At 46.4% G+C, this 14,507-nt stretch overlaps 2 long non-coding RNA genes across 2 annotated transcripts; both read left to right on the top strand.

Annotated features, from left to right (window-relative positions):
* The first annotated feature begins 169 nt into the window (after positions 1-169).
* LOC137468262 (uncharacterized) lies at positions 170-8,196 on the top strand. The gene is made up of 2 exons (XR_010995831.1): positions 170-1,338; positions 8,010-8,196. It is a non-coding gene; the product is annotated as an uncharacterized lncRNA (long non-coding RNA).
* A 3,220-nt stretch (positions 8,197-11,416) lies between these two features.
* LOC137465672 (uncharacterized) lies at positions 11,417-12,829 on the top strand. The gene is made up of 3 exons (XR_010994752.1): positions 11,417-11,773; positions 12,199-12,570; positions 12,716-12,829. It is a non-coding gene; the product is annotated as an uncharacterized lncRNA (long non-coding RNA).
* The last annotated feature ends 1,678 nt before the right edge of the window (positions 12,830-14,507 follow it).

The following is a 14,507-nucleotide window of genomic DNA, read 5'->3' as shown; positions in this document are numbered from 1 at the left end:
AAGTAAAGAATCACATTTAAAAAGTCACTGAACTTTTAGAATTTCCAGATTTTTTCCCTATTTTCTCTTTTTTGTTGCTGGCTGGCAATTGGTTCTTTGGGCTTTTCTCAATGGTAATGTCCTTTCCCATTAAGCAAATCTTGATGTAAAGGAAATTTTCCATCCAGTGGTGTGTTAGTGCTGAAGTACACTGAAAAGTTGGTGCAAATTAGTCTGGAGAAGGCCACTGTGTTTTCATGAAAAGAAAATGAACTTATAAATGGTCATACTGGTCTCCAGGCTGTCCTGTCACCACGGCAGCCCCAGGGCAGAGCCAGGATGGGAAACATGACCAGGGACCACCACAGAGCCAAGGATGGCCAGCCATGGCTGTGGCTATAGGGCAGCTCTGTGGCTGAGCCAGGGGCCCAGCAGGTGAAGCTGGGACAGCAGGGTCTGCCCCCAGACCAGGACAGAAGCCCCTAGTGCTCTTCCTCACTGGCTTTTCCTACTGGAGCTGGCCCCGGGCAGGGGCTGCAGAGCCCCAGGCACCCTGGCCCTGGGCTGGGCAATGGTTTGGTCCCCATAACCAGCAGGATCCTCTTTTTGGTGCTGCCTGTTGCCTTCTGCCGCCTCTACAGGGGTGTGACGGGGCAGACAGGAGGATGGACGCCTGCCAGCCTGGCCCCAGTGTGCCCTTTGCCCCTTTGGCACGCCTCACGTGTGACTGCTTCCACTCATGCTTTAATCTGCCTCACATCCTCATCAGAAATATTTTCTCTCCTGGCAACACTGAGTGTGTTCCATGTATGCAACCAGCAGCAGCTTCTCAGTGCCCTCCACACTGGGCAGTGCCCAGCCTGGGCTGCACTGCTCCCAGCTCACCTTTTTCTGGGCACAGCTTCCCGGTGTCTTTCCCAAAGCCACTTTGGAAACTACAGATTTAATTAAGAACCCTTTCAAATACACCTTGTGGGCAAAGATACCACACCAGTCTCCTTCATGAGACTATGGTGTCTCTCCAGCCAGCAGAAAAGTTTTGGGAGGTAACAGTGCTCCCTGACCACCTGTGGTGTCCAAAAGGAAGGAAAACGAAACAGAGAGTAAATAAATTTTTAATTTTTCAGGATAGCAGCACAGCCACTTCTCACAGCGGGGCACAGAATCATTAGGGACCGATCTGTCCTCATCAATATGGAAGTTCTTCATCCAGGCAATTTTCTGAGTACAGTTGTTTCCAATCTTTTAAGGCTCGCTCCCCTTTCCACCCCAGCACTGCTGCAATCCCTGTGGCATAAATGACTCTTCTTTCCAGCATCCTCACTCCTGGCCTGGGAGGGTGGCAGCTCATCTCCACGGGTAATGACGGCCTCGTGTGCCTGCCTGACGCGGGCTGTGCAGGGGCACGCGCACCAGCCACCATTGCACAAACTGTGGCCGATCCAGCTACTTCATCGCTCCATTCCACAGAGCTGCCCAACTGTTTGTAGCAATTAAACAGCGAGAGGCGTGGGAGAGGCACACGCAGTCATGGCTGTGTCATGCAAAACACGTTGACCCTTTTGTGGCCCTGGGCCTGGCAGAACCTGCAGCCAGTGGCTGCTCAGGCTGGCACAGTTGGCTGCAGGCTGACACTGGAGGAGCCAGGGCTGCCAGGCCTCCCTGCATCCCTGCCTTCCCGTCCTCGTCATCTGCCGCTCGTTCTGCTGCAAACAGCGCAGTCACCGCCGGCAAGGTCCTTTACCTCACCTTTCTTATTCACTCGTTTTAAGCAGTTGCTTGTAAGAATGCTTCTCCTCCTTCCCACAGCGCTCCTCACAGCATTGCTGACGTGGTTCTCTCATTTGCCTGTCAAGATGTGCTAAACGACTCTGCATTCTCCTTTCTAATGGCTGGTGACACTGCAAATCATTTCCAGAGCCTGCAGCTGGCCAGTAACTTGTGTGTAATGCAAAGCAAAGAGAAATCACTCGTGTAAAACTGAATCACTCAGAACAAAATATTTCTGCTGCATCTGATAAGACAGCTGCAACATATGCACAGTCTTTTGGAATATAAGCTAGAATATGAAATCTGTGGGGAAAAAGCATTTTTGGTTGGCATTATCAAAAGCGTTTAGCACATGGTAAGCAATTTCCAGTCAAGTGGAAGATAAACCTTTTACAGGCCACAGTGATTTGCTGTCAGTGCCACTTTCAAAAAGCTCTTTTGGATCAACCAGGTTAGGAGGTGACGCAGACATTTGTCAGCCAAACAAAAGAGATTACAGACCCAGGGTGAGATACAAAATAAGGTATTTAATTGCATAAAGGTCAGTAAAAGTAACACAAAAACCTATAGTATTGTACTGAAACTGTCAGTCCTATTAAAACAGCTGATAAATAGGCTACCCTCTGAAGATGAGTTGTAGCACTGAGCCTCCAGTTTAATTGTCTGATAGAGTGTCCAAGATATGGGAAAAATGGTTTTCTTTGGATGTTTAGGTGTCCTAGATTGCCTAGCAGCAGAGGGCCATATTAGCTTCTGCTAGATGAAATGTAATGCAGACTGATTACATTTTACCGCTATAAGCAACCCTTAAAAAGAGTAAACGCTCTTTCTATAAATACCACAGGTACATTTCAGCACGGAATTCCCGGGCGCAGAGCGGGTCCTTCCCTACCAGGGAGGCGGTGGGATGGATGTTGCTGCATTGCCCTCTCGTGGGACGAGCCTGCAAACAGCAGCGGAACGCGCCGGAGCTGCTCCCGGCGTCACCCTCGGCTTCCAGCGGCCCGAGCCGCCAGCCAAGGGCTGCCCTGCCTGGGGCAGAGTGCTCAGACATCGGCACGTGGTAAATAGCTACTCAAAGAAGCAAACATTTCATCTGCCTGGCTTTACACTGAGCGGGATTAAAATATTCGCCTCCCAAAACACTGTTCACATACTCTAAAAAATATTTAAAATACAGTTTTTCATTGGAAAATAAAATACTCCATTTCCCCTTCAATCTTCTGTTCCTGCATTTCTGTAGAACACAGCTCCGAGGCTATGTCCCTGCTGAAATTGCAAAGATTGTCCCGTAACATCACGACAATAAGAAGCATAAATATGGTCCCACTCCTATCCCAAATCTCTTTCTGCAGGACTTGAAGTCCCAAAGAGGAATTAAAGAGCGGGAGGATGAACAGCACCATTTGGTGGCTGAGGAGGATGAAGCCCGTGCCAGAAGTGGAGGGAGCGTACCAGGGATGAAAGTCGACGCACAGATCCATTTTAGTGTGCTGGGAATGATGCTATCTATCACACAGAGTGCTGCAATTGCCTCCCACAAGGCTGCATCTCATCTCTATTCTGTCCTGCTCTTCTGGGAATTTTAAAGAAGCGTTTTCCTGTCTAGCCAAAGCACTTTTGTCACCCTCACTGAGTTGTCTGAGTACTTCATAGTCTCTGAAATATTTATCCTCTCACTTTTCTTGTCAGGTAAGAAAATTCTCCATTTTGCAGATGACAAAGTGAGCACAGGGATTAATCCTCAGTTCCAAAAAGAGATTTATGTATGCAAAGTGGTGCTTAGGAAGAATTTAAGAGTCTATATCCAAAATGTACATTGTGAAAAGCCCTGTTCAAGGACTGGAGGTGCCTGGTGGCATGCTAGGAAGCTGTCAGGGAGTTCCCTTCTCTGCCTGAGGGAGAAGAAAAGTGACAGCAGTTCAATTCCTTGTTATGAGCCATTTATTTCTGTATTATGAAATAAAAATTTCTAAAAACTGCATTCAGGTAGGACTTCACATTCAGGCTGTGCTACTTGTAAACACCTTGGGATGGAGGAGAAGGAGGAACAGCTTACAACATTCCCAGCAGGGAAGGAATCAAGGTAAGATCTTGTCCTACCTTGCTGTAAGGAGCTGAGGGAAATGCTGCCTTCTGTTGTTTTATGCACCTAAATCCCCAGGGAAGATCTCCCCTGAGAGCCTGCTGCAGCACCACCAGGCACAGCACAGGCCCTGGCTGAGCTGAGCTGAGCTTATGCTGAATCTGTGAGGCTGTTTGGGGCCTGACCAAATTCAGGATTCATTCCACAAGTCTGAACTATCCTGGAGCTCACTTAAGAAGACTTTATCACAAAACACAATGCCCTGCCTCTGACTGATAACAGAGAGCACTGCTGTGGGTAACACCAAACCTGCATCCTAGGCTCTTCTAATCCCATGAAAAGTTGAGCCTCCACCTCCCTGAGATTAGAAAAATGCCCTGAACATCAGGTGCTGTATATTTGCGGTGGGAATGGTCCTCATTACTCTTGGGCCAGTAAGAAAGGCAGGACTGCAGCAGCAGCAGAGAGCAGCCATGACCCAGGGCTCAGTGGCTCTGTGTTTTCAGGGGGCAGAACTATGGCTCCCACTCTAGGGCATTTTTCTCTGCTTTATAAATGCTGTGTTTCAAGTTTCTCAGCAGCCTAAGTGACCTCACAGTGCCTCTCCCCAGGCTAAGTGCCTACTGCCAAGGCTACTGATCCAGTCCCCTGCAGGGACCCTTGCCTTCTGCTTTAACAAATTCACACTTCTGACTAAGAGCAGTCTGAGTTCAGTAAGGAGTAACAATCACCTCTGTGCAAAATGCCCCTCAGTGAACTGGCAGCTTTTCCTGTAATGCAGAGCCATTTGTTCAAATGCCAGGAAGGGTGATGCTGGTTCGGGAATCAGCCTCCTGGGCACGTTTTGTAATCCCCGGTTATGGAAGACAACAGGCAAGACACTGCAGACACTGAATCCCTCTTTCTCCAGGGAAACATCAAAGACCAGTGTTTAGTTCCCTTGGTGTCTCTCAATGACTAGTGTGAAACTCTCCTGTACGCGGCAGTTTGGCTTTTGGACATTCCCACTTGAAGCCTGATTTTCCTGTCTTTGGTGTGGGTGATTGTCACGACACCAAGTCACCCTGCAGATGGCGTGGCAGGGCAGGTGCTGACAACAGCTGTGCCACAGCTGCTCCTCTGGGTTCCTACAGCCCATTGCTGGGTGCCTGCTGAAGTGCTCTCAGCTGCTGAAAGCAAACAGCCACAGCGGACAGAGAGCTTTGGTTTCTTTCTTGCATAAGGGACAATTAGTGATTATAGAAACCATTCCCCTAAAAAATTCTGTCTGAGAAAGATTATTCATGTGGCTTACTATCAGCACTTAAAATAAGGCAGCTAATTTAGACATCTAAACTGGGAGACTGTCCTACTTCATTTCCTTTGTCAGGTGTGCGGAGAAAGAAAAACTCACCCAGAAACTTTTTAAAGCTGGAACTAGAAGTCAGGGGCTGTTTAAAAGTCAGTGTTGAGTTACATTAAAATGCAGTGGAAGATCTGTTTTTTCTGATTTCTCCTCTAAAGGACTCCTTCCTCTGCAATGGTAGGAATAGGCACATACAAGACTCGGCAGGTCCTTCCATTAAGAATTGTATCAATCTCCAAAATGGGACCTTGTGGAAGAGGAATGGCATTAGCACTTTTCTACTTGATATTGCAACTCAGCAGGAAGGGAAAATGTTACATTAGAAAATAGATACTGATATTATGTAGACTACAGGTATCTTCTTTGGAAGCTTCATGCAGCAAATCACTTGGAAGTTGATTCAAAGCCCACAAAAAAAAGATCACTTCTTCCTATGTACGTCTTACTATGTGCATGCCTTACTACGTATATGTCTTTAAGGAAATGTTTAAGGACATCTCTATTCAGCAAAGCACACTAATGTGCATTTAAATTCCACTAAAGGCCAATATTCCCCCATAAGCTTATTATTGGACTGCAATTTTGAAATACATCATCACCTCTGTTTGAGATCTTTCCTGACTTTGAAACTCTGTTGTTTCAGAGAGAAAAGCCATATGGAACTAATCACGCACATTTTGTGTAGCAGATAGGCATTATAGCAGATTGTGTTTCCCTTCAAGTGCTTGTCCATATAAGCATGCAAACTGGTGTGCATACAGCTGAACATGCAAGACAAGATTTTTAGCCCCAACAACATCCATACTGATGTGCCTCCTGCTTAGCTGCATAATTATGAGATGAGCACTCATCCCTGCCTATCGGCCAGCCAAAGGAAGCTTCTTTTCTTTCTTCTTTTCCTTTTAATTTTCCTTTTCCTGCCCTCACAAGACCCTACTATTTTTTAGCTTGTTTTCTCCTTATTTGCTTTCATTTAATGATTGGTCTTTCCCCCTTTCCTGCTGGCTTCTCACTCAGAAACATAGAGTTCAGCCTACAGGAGAGAGGTTTCTCTTTCTGGCAGATATTCCATACACCACTGCATTGCCTCACAGAAAAGTACATTCCTGGGAAGTAAAAGATCTGAAACTTCAGTATTGGCTTACAGAGCACAAAGAGAGGATGAACACTGCAGGATTTCTACCAACCACAACCCCAGAACTGGGAAGGAGGCATCAGTCACTGTGTCATTGTGTCATTTTTGTTCATGTCACAGCACTGGGCCTACAAGGCAAAATCATCTCAGCTCTTTTCACTTAGGGCTTCTTAGCACGAGGCATTCTGAGCATTTTTGTTCAGTTGCTTGGACTCTAAAGACAAGACATTCATCCCAACTCTTGCAAATAGCCCTAAGCACTGTGTCATGACACAAATTCACACTTAGAGAAACACATCTGGTACAGATAGGTGTGTATATTATTTCCTAATGAAAAATTGTATTTTAAATATTTTTTAGAATATGTGAACAGTGTTTTGGGAGGTGAATATTTTAATCCTGCTAACGGTAGAGATTTGTATTAATCCTTCTCTGTAAAACAAAGAAGAAAGAAAATTCAAGATCAAGACAGGTAAAATTTCTCAAATATGTCCTAAAATATTCTTCTATGCACTAGGCTCCTCTATGATTAAAGCTGCATATCTGAGCACTCTCCAGTTCTCTAAACTAGATATACAATCTGGGAGACTCCAAAGTTCTTTGCTCATTAGCATTTTATCTCTGAATTGCATTGCATTAATAAATACTTGTCCAACATGGAATATTGACTGCCAGGAGAAGGTAATATGGAGGAACTCAAATTTCCCACAGGGCAGATGGATATGAAGGGAGAAGGTAGAAATTTATGGCAGGGTAAAATCTGAAACATTTTTGTAATGGCTACCATTTGGATTAGACAGAGGATTGTAGTGTCAAATGGGCTTCCGGCAGAGTGAGATGGAGAAGCTTGGGGGGTTTTAGAGCGCTAATTTATCATATAGCTGTACCTGTGAGTGGTGTATAGCTATTTCCCTTATACATATGTAAGAGAATGAAAAGGGTATGCTACCGACATCGTAACCAAGCACTCATATTTTACAGTCCCAGCTGGGACTGAATGAATATTTTATGAACTGAAAAGGTAGTTTGGGTTCACTTGGCACAATTCACATGGCAGATGATTGGGAGCTGGCCTCAATTTGAGCTGTAAGGTTTGCAGTGAGTGAGAAGGGAATCAAAGGCAGTAGGTGTGTGCTTCCACATTCACTGCTGCAGAATCTGGCCTTGAAAATTCTCACTGAGGCTGCCAAGTTTATGTAAAATACCATAAAACTAATTGACATAATGACTCAAACTCATGTTTTCTGCCAACAGGTCAGCTGTAGGTGTGCTTAGGCCCTAATTCTGGCCAAAGAATTTATTTATTTCACCAGGAAGAAGCAGCAATGATGATGCTTGCCATTGCTTCATAACTTGTAAAAGGGAGGGGAGTAAACAGTCCTTTGAGAGAGAACAAGCCCTGACTCAAATCTGAATCAGCTCTATTAATCAAGTAATGAAAAGTGCCTGAAAGCAAACTGTATTTCCATTTTTCAGTGGTCTAAAATACAGGGAGATCAGGTGGATTTGCAGTATTTTCATTGTCTGGCCACTTCAGTGAGAAATCAATCATTTGAAGAACACGAGTGATTAGAAACTCTCAGCTAGTTTTCAATTAAGAATAGGAATTTGGCAAAAATTTTCTTTTATATTTTTCAAGTGAGTTATAATTTTTTTGCTGTTGAATTTGATCATCCTGATGACTTTCTCCATAGGATGCAGAACTCTCCTTGAGGAAGAAATATTAATTCATCTCCCTTATACAGAATAAAAAGAACAGCAATGGTTCAGCTTATGCCTGTGAGCAGTAAGAATGTGCTGCACTCTCTGAGATGTGAAGAGAACAATATCTAAAGGAATTATTCTGGAGCAATTAAATAATTGTAAAAGATGTGAAAATTATTATTTTATCTTAGTTCTTTTGTTGACCTTTGTCTCATTTTTCAAACAGGTTGCTGCATTTATTCAGTACCACAGAAATTTTAAACAGCCCGTCTGCATATGGGTGTATGTGTTTGGCAAACATGATAAATAAATTTTTTATAAAATATAAAATTTATATTATAAATGTATAAATAAAATTTTATTTAAAGTTCATTTATAGTTCTAATTCTCAATCTTTCCATTCCTTGCAATAATTACATAAAATATAAGTGTGACATCTCATTCTTTGGTTGCTTTAGCCATTACTCAGTGATGCTAAAAAAGTCAAATATGCAACTGAAAGTGGTAGATTTATATCTCATTTGAAAAAGCTTAATACCAAGCCAGAGGAATTCAAATAAGCCCTAGTTTGACTTGCAAAAAGAAAATATTGCTTTCATATGTCTCAATAATATTTCACTTTTAATTTAGAGATATTATTGTTCTTTATCATGGGAAATTAAAATATAATAAAATCTCAGTAAGATTTCAGAATATTTTTCACCTGAGCAGCTGTCAGGTCCCATCAGCGAGATCCTGGGCCTCCTGCTCTGGGATAGCAAAATGATGAATCTGGAGGGGGCAGGCCTGGACTGCCTCCTCTGGGACAGCTGATGTTGAGCACACCCTTGGGCTAAACTAAGGCAAAACAATGTCAAACGACCAATTAGAAAGCTTTAGCTATGGAAGCAGCAATTTAAACTTTTAAACCTTATGGTAGGTTGAACAGTCCATGTCAGCAACAACTTAAAATTTCTGAACAGCCTGCAGCATCGAGTTAAACTCCATGGAGCAGCCTGTAGCAGCAGCACATTAAAGTTTTAAGGAGAGGAAGAAAAGAAGAAGGAAAGATATGAAAATTAGAGGTCAAGGATCTGTGCCACCACCCAGGGCTCCAGCACCATCTCTGGTCAGTTCCTGCTGATGGTGGGTGCACACACAGCCCCCTCAGCAATGCTATTTACAGAACAGTCCTTATGCAGGCACATTTTGTTATTCTCAAACTTTTCAGAACGGGGTTGAGTTTTCTCATAGTTTCAATTCCCCCGTCATAAACACAACTGCAATGCTCTCCAAATCTGGTTTTAGAGAGAGTTACTCAAGATAAAGAGGGTGGTATCCTGCCTCCAAGACCCTCTATTCCTAACATCACCTTACCTCGTTGGCATGGTAACATTCCTTTTCTCCTCTGCCCAGTGTTTGAGACATGAAGTCTTTCAGGTTACATTAACTCTTTCAGGATTTCAGCCTCTCCCAGCAGCTTTCCTCTTCAGGATGAAAACCACTACTCTCCCTACCCTGTAACTCAGAAGTTGCCACAAACACTGAAGTCACACAGCAGACCACTGGCTAAGGCAAGAACTGAGATGAGATTCTCCAGTTTGTGAATCTGTGTCCCAACCATCTGATTAGGTATCTTTTATTCCAGGAGCAAATATTCAGTCTTTATGATGTGCACTGCAGTACAAGCAGAGGGCTGAAACCTATTGTTTTAGGCACTCTGACAACACAAGCCAAAAATACAGTATAGCAGGGTGAAATTGAAGATAGAAGAGCAGTGCACAGCAGCATATTTGTTTCTGTGGGCATTTTTCCTTGGTTTGCCACATATCCTAACAATACTACAGCCTTAAGATGAATTTGACAGACTTGAAGTTTGGACAAATTTTGGTTGATGAAATAACAACTTTAAAACTAATCAGCAGCCACACAGAAGACGCACAATGGTTTGGGGTTTTTTTGACTTAGGAAAATATATGGAAAATGACTGGAGCCGTCAAACGAAAATCAAGTGAGGATTTGCATTGAGCCTAGTTATCACATTAGACTGCTACAATAAAATCACAGACTCAAAGAATTGTTTAGGTTAGAAAAACCCCTAAGATCCAGCCATTAACCCAGGACTGCCAAGGCCAGCACTACACCATGTCCCTAAGGGAAATATCTACATGTATTTTATTTACCTTCAGGGATGGTGACTCAGCCTCTTCCCTGGGCTCTTCCTGTTCTAATGCGTGACAACACTTTTGGTGAAGAAAGTTTTCCTGATATCCAATCCAAACCTCCCCTAGCACAACTTGAGGCCATCTCATTTTGTCCAGTCGCTGTTACTTTGGAGAAGATACGACATCCCACCTGCCTAAAGCCTCCTTATAGGTAACTTAGAGAGTGACAAGGTCTGCCCCAAGCCCTATTTCTCCAGAATAAACACCCCCATCTCCCTCAGTTGCTCCTCATAAAACAGGACTGGCCCCAAGGCTGAGTCCTGCAGAACATCCCGGTGCCTGTCCCCAGCTGGATGTGGCTCCATTCCCCACCACTCCCTGGGCCTGGCCCCACAGCCAGTGTTTCACCCAGCAAAGAGCACACCCATCCAGGCCATGAGCCATCTCCAGCAGAATGTCGTGGGAAACGATGTCTGAGGTTACTAAACTCCAGGAATCAGAACCCACAAGCTCTCTCTCATCTGCTGACTGGGTCATCTTGTCCTGGGAGGAGATCAGGGTAGAGTTACAGGCCTTACATTAAGTACTTCAGATCTTCCTTCTCCTCCTTTGTCACTGTGTTTCTCCCCATCCATTAAAGGCTGGAGATTCTCCTGAGCCCTCCTTTTGTTACCAATGTACTTGTGGAATCATCTTTTAGGGCACTTTTAGAGCCAAATTAACTTCCAGACAGGCTTTGGCCCTTCTGATTTTCCCTCTGTACAACCGCATGAAGACTGTGCAGTGCTCCAGAGTGGCTGCCCCTTCTCAAAAGGTCATAAACTCCCTGGTTCCATGAGAGTTCCACCTGAGTTCCATCCAAGGCCCCGCTGGCAGGGCAGGGTGTGGCCATGGAGCCCTGGTGTCTGTGACATCGGGGGGACACGTCCCCAGACACCGCACGCTGCAGGGCCGGCGCTGCAGTGCGGCTCGAGGCAGCGGTGAGGGCGGCAGGCAGGGCCAAGGCTGGGCCAGGAGCACCAGCACCCGGGGAGCGCCCAGGGCTGGGGAGAGGCTGCAGGGGCTGTGCAGAACGCCTCGGGCAGGGACGGTGCCGCCCCTGGGGCGAGTGCCCTGTCCCTGGGCCCTGCGCTTCCTGGCCCCGCTGCCCCAGCCACCCTCTCCCTGCTACCCAACCCCACTGAGCGCCTTCTCTCCCTCCTGCTCCTCCAGGCCATGGCTGCAAAGATCACCAAAATCCTGCTTGGGTGCCTCTGCCCAGGTGCTGTTTCCTGCCTGCTCCTCATCTCTGTATTCCAGTTCAGGGGCCTGGATACATGGAGAACAACTGGAGTTACTCTAAAGACTTAGGCAAAGAAGGCATTAAATATCTCAGTCTGTTCCTCATTCTATCTCACTGTATTTCACCCCCATCCAGTAAAGGATGGAGATTCTTCTGAGCCCTCCTTTTGTTGCTAATGAATTTATAGAAACATCTTTTATTCTTTTATATGGCAGATAACATATAACCAGATTAAGTTCTGTTTGGGCTTTGGCCCGTCTGATTTTCTCCCTGCACAACCCCACCACAGCTTTGCAGTGCTCCTGAGTGGCTGCCCCTTCTTCCAAATGTAATAAAGTCTCTGGCTCCATGTGAGTTCCAGAGGGGGACACATCCCTAGATTCCCCATGTGTCAATGTCACTGCTTGAGGCAGCAGGGAGTGGAGCAGGCCGGGGGAAGGCTGGGTTGAGAGATAGACAAGAAGCACCAGCGCCCAGGGAAACTTCTAAGGCTGGGGAAAGGGTGCAGGGGCTGTGGAGATAGTTTTGGGAAGGGTAGGCGCAGAGGGGCAACAGCCAGTGCCTGTCCCCACAGGGGGATGTTTCTCCATCCCCAAGGAATTCCCCAACCTTCTGGTTGCCTCCAGGCTCCTGCACTCCCTTTCTCGCCCCTGCCTGTGTCCTCCATCTCCTGCCCCCACTGCCCCAGCCACCAAATCTCCATCACCCAGCTCTGCTGAGCTCCTTCTCTCCCTCCTCTTCCTCTTTCTCCAGGCTGTGGCTAAAAGCATCACCAAAGTCCTGATGGTGGCAGGCATCTTCCAATATGCATTGAGCGTGGATGTCCCAGCAGTGAAGGTCACAAAGGAGCTCCTGAAGCAGCACGAGGAGCAGCACAGCCAGGAGATGGCTAAGCTGAAGAAGATGGAGCAGAGGATGCAGGAGCAGAGCAGACTCGCCCAGGAAAGTGTGCTCCACTCAGTCTGCCAGCAGTGGTGGTTCTGGAATAGTGTCAAAGTGATCCTCATGCTTTTTGGGATCTACTGGCTGCCCAATCAGAAGAGAGCAGGTTCTGGCAGTGGCAGCCAGGAGAAAACCACCTGTAGTGCCCAAGAGCAGATGGAGGAGGACTAGCCCTTGGATAAGGTAGGGTTTTGCCTTTTCCTTCCCACAATGTTCTGACAGCTGCACCTAGCCAGGGGAGCTGGCAGTGCCTATGAAGTCCTGAGCACCTGCAAGGACAACACCATTGACCACCCTGAGACCAACCACTGGGCATTTTTTCCACCAGAGCTGGGCACTGGGCAAGATCTGCTGATACCACTGCAGGCATGGAAAGCAGCAGCCACAGACTGTGCCATGCTTCCTCCTCTCCCACCTGAGAAGGCAGAGTCCAAGTCCCCGCAAATGGTCCCAGTTGTGATGCTCCCCCTGCCAGAAGATGCAGAAGTGATTTCCCCCTTGTCCATCTGTTAATAAAATTGTTGATTTGCTTTGAGAAATCCTGTGTCTGTGAGGGTCTGGGCAAGACTGTGTTGGGGGATGGCTCCATTTCCCCTCTGTAACAAAGACGTGAAGTTTGTGCTCCCATGGACGTTTGCAGAGCTGTCTTTGGCCCAGGTGTCCAAGCCTGGCAGCGGTGGAGCTGCAGGGGAGGCCTGGGAGAAGAGGGAAAATGCTGCAAGGGGGAGGAGGGAGGGAGGAAAGAACTGTGAGGGACAGTGAGGAGGAGGAGGGAGAGGAGGAGGAGGAATCCAGGGGGAGTGGCCCAGGGACAAAACGAGGAGCAATGGCCACAAACTAAAACACAAGGAGTTCTATCTCAGCAGAGGAAGAAGTTTATGTCAAAGCTGGCAGGGCACTGAAACAGGCTGCCCGAGATGGTCATGGAGTCCCCCTCTCAGGAGACATTCAAAACCCACCTGGATGTGTTCCTGTGTCACCTGCTCCAAGTGACACAGCTTTGGGCAGGAGGATTGGACTGGGTGATTTCCAGAGGTCACTCCTAACCCTAAGGATTCTTTGATTCTGTGAACTCATAAAATTTATAACAAACTGCTTGTGTGTGCAAATGTCAAAGAGAAGCAAAAAATATAATATGTAAATCATCTTTTTTTCCCCTCTTTGTTTCTTTTTCTTTCCCCGTTCCCTTGCCTCTTGCCTTCCTCAGTGCTCTAAGTCCCTTAGGCCAATAGCAGGAGCACTCCAATCTCAATTCCCGAGGGAGCAGCCGGGCTTTCCCCAGGTTTTTCCCGAGGGTTTTCCAGGCTCTTCGAGGACCCGCAGGGCGGGCGCCGGCCGGCCATGGCGGGGCCTGACCGCCAGGGGTCGCCCTTGTAGCGGAGCCTGCGGCGCGCCGTGCGCTGGACCGGGAGAGTCCCGCGAATTCCCTGGGACCGGCGCTGCCGATGACTGCGAATACTGCTGCATCCTCATTCCTTCGCTAAAGACGACACTTTTCCTGGAGTTGCTCCATTTTGAAATCATGATGTTCCTTAGAAGGACATAATGTGCTGATTAGAGATACGGTTTTTTAGCTGCAGTGCCTCAAGTTTCAAATTCGATTGCGTTCATTTTAATCACACAACTGATCTCATTGTCAGTAACACGGACTTGTTTGTTCCAAATGCATTTATGAATTCTTATCTCAGTTACGTCACGTGCCGAAAGGGATATTACTAATTCCTAAAATCATAAAACCCCAATTTACACAGAGGAGAAAGTGCTGGAAGAAGGAAGCATCTTTTGAATTTATTTAAAAAGAAAAAAGGGCTGGATTTTAAGTCTTTAATCCTGCTTATGCTGCCCTAAGGGATAGGCTCCTAAACCACACACGATCCTTGTGCCTCTGATGTGAAAGACCTGTCAAATGTCACACACTGAGTGTGACACAGATACACTTGGCTCATGTCACATTGTCCCTGCCCGTGGCTACATGTCTTTTGTCTGCCATGTCTTCCTTTTTCCTCGATGCAACCTACCCCAGAAACTGCCAGCTGCTCCAGCTGCCATCTCTTATTCTTCCACCATACAGGACGGAAGGGAGGAGAAAATAAACTAATGGAGGCAGTGGCATTTCACAG

This window comes from Anomalospiza imberbis, chromosome 2 (genome assembly GCF_031753505.1).
Source record: "Anomalospiza imberbis isolate Cuckoo-Finch-1a 21T00152 chromosome 2, ASM3175350v1, whole genome shotgun sequence".
Taxonomy (NCBI): domain Eukaryota; kingdom Metazoa; phylum Chordata; class Aves; order Passeriformes; family Viduidae; genus Anomalospiza; species Anomalospiza imberbis.
The sequence above is the reverse complement of the archived record's forward strand: the minus strand, read 5'-3'. Positions and strand labels throughout refer to the sequence as shown.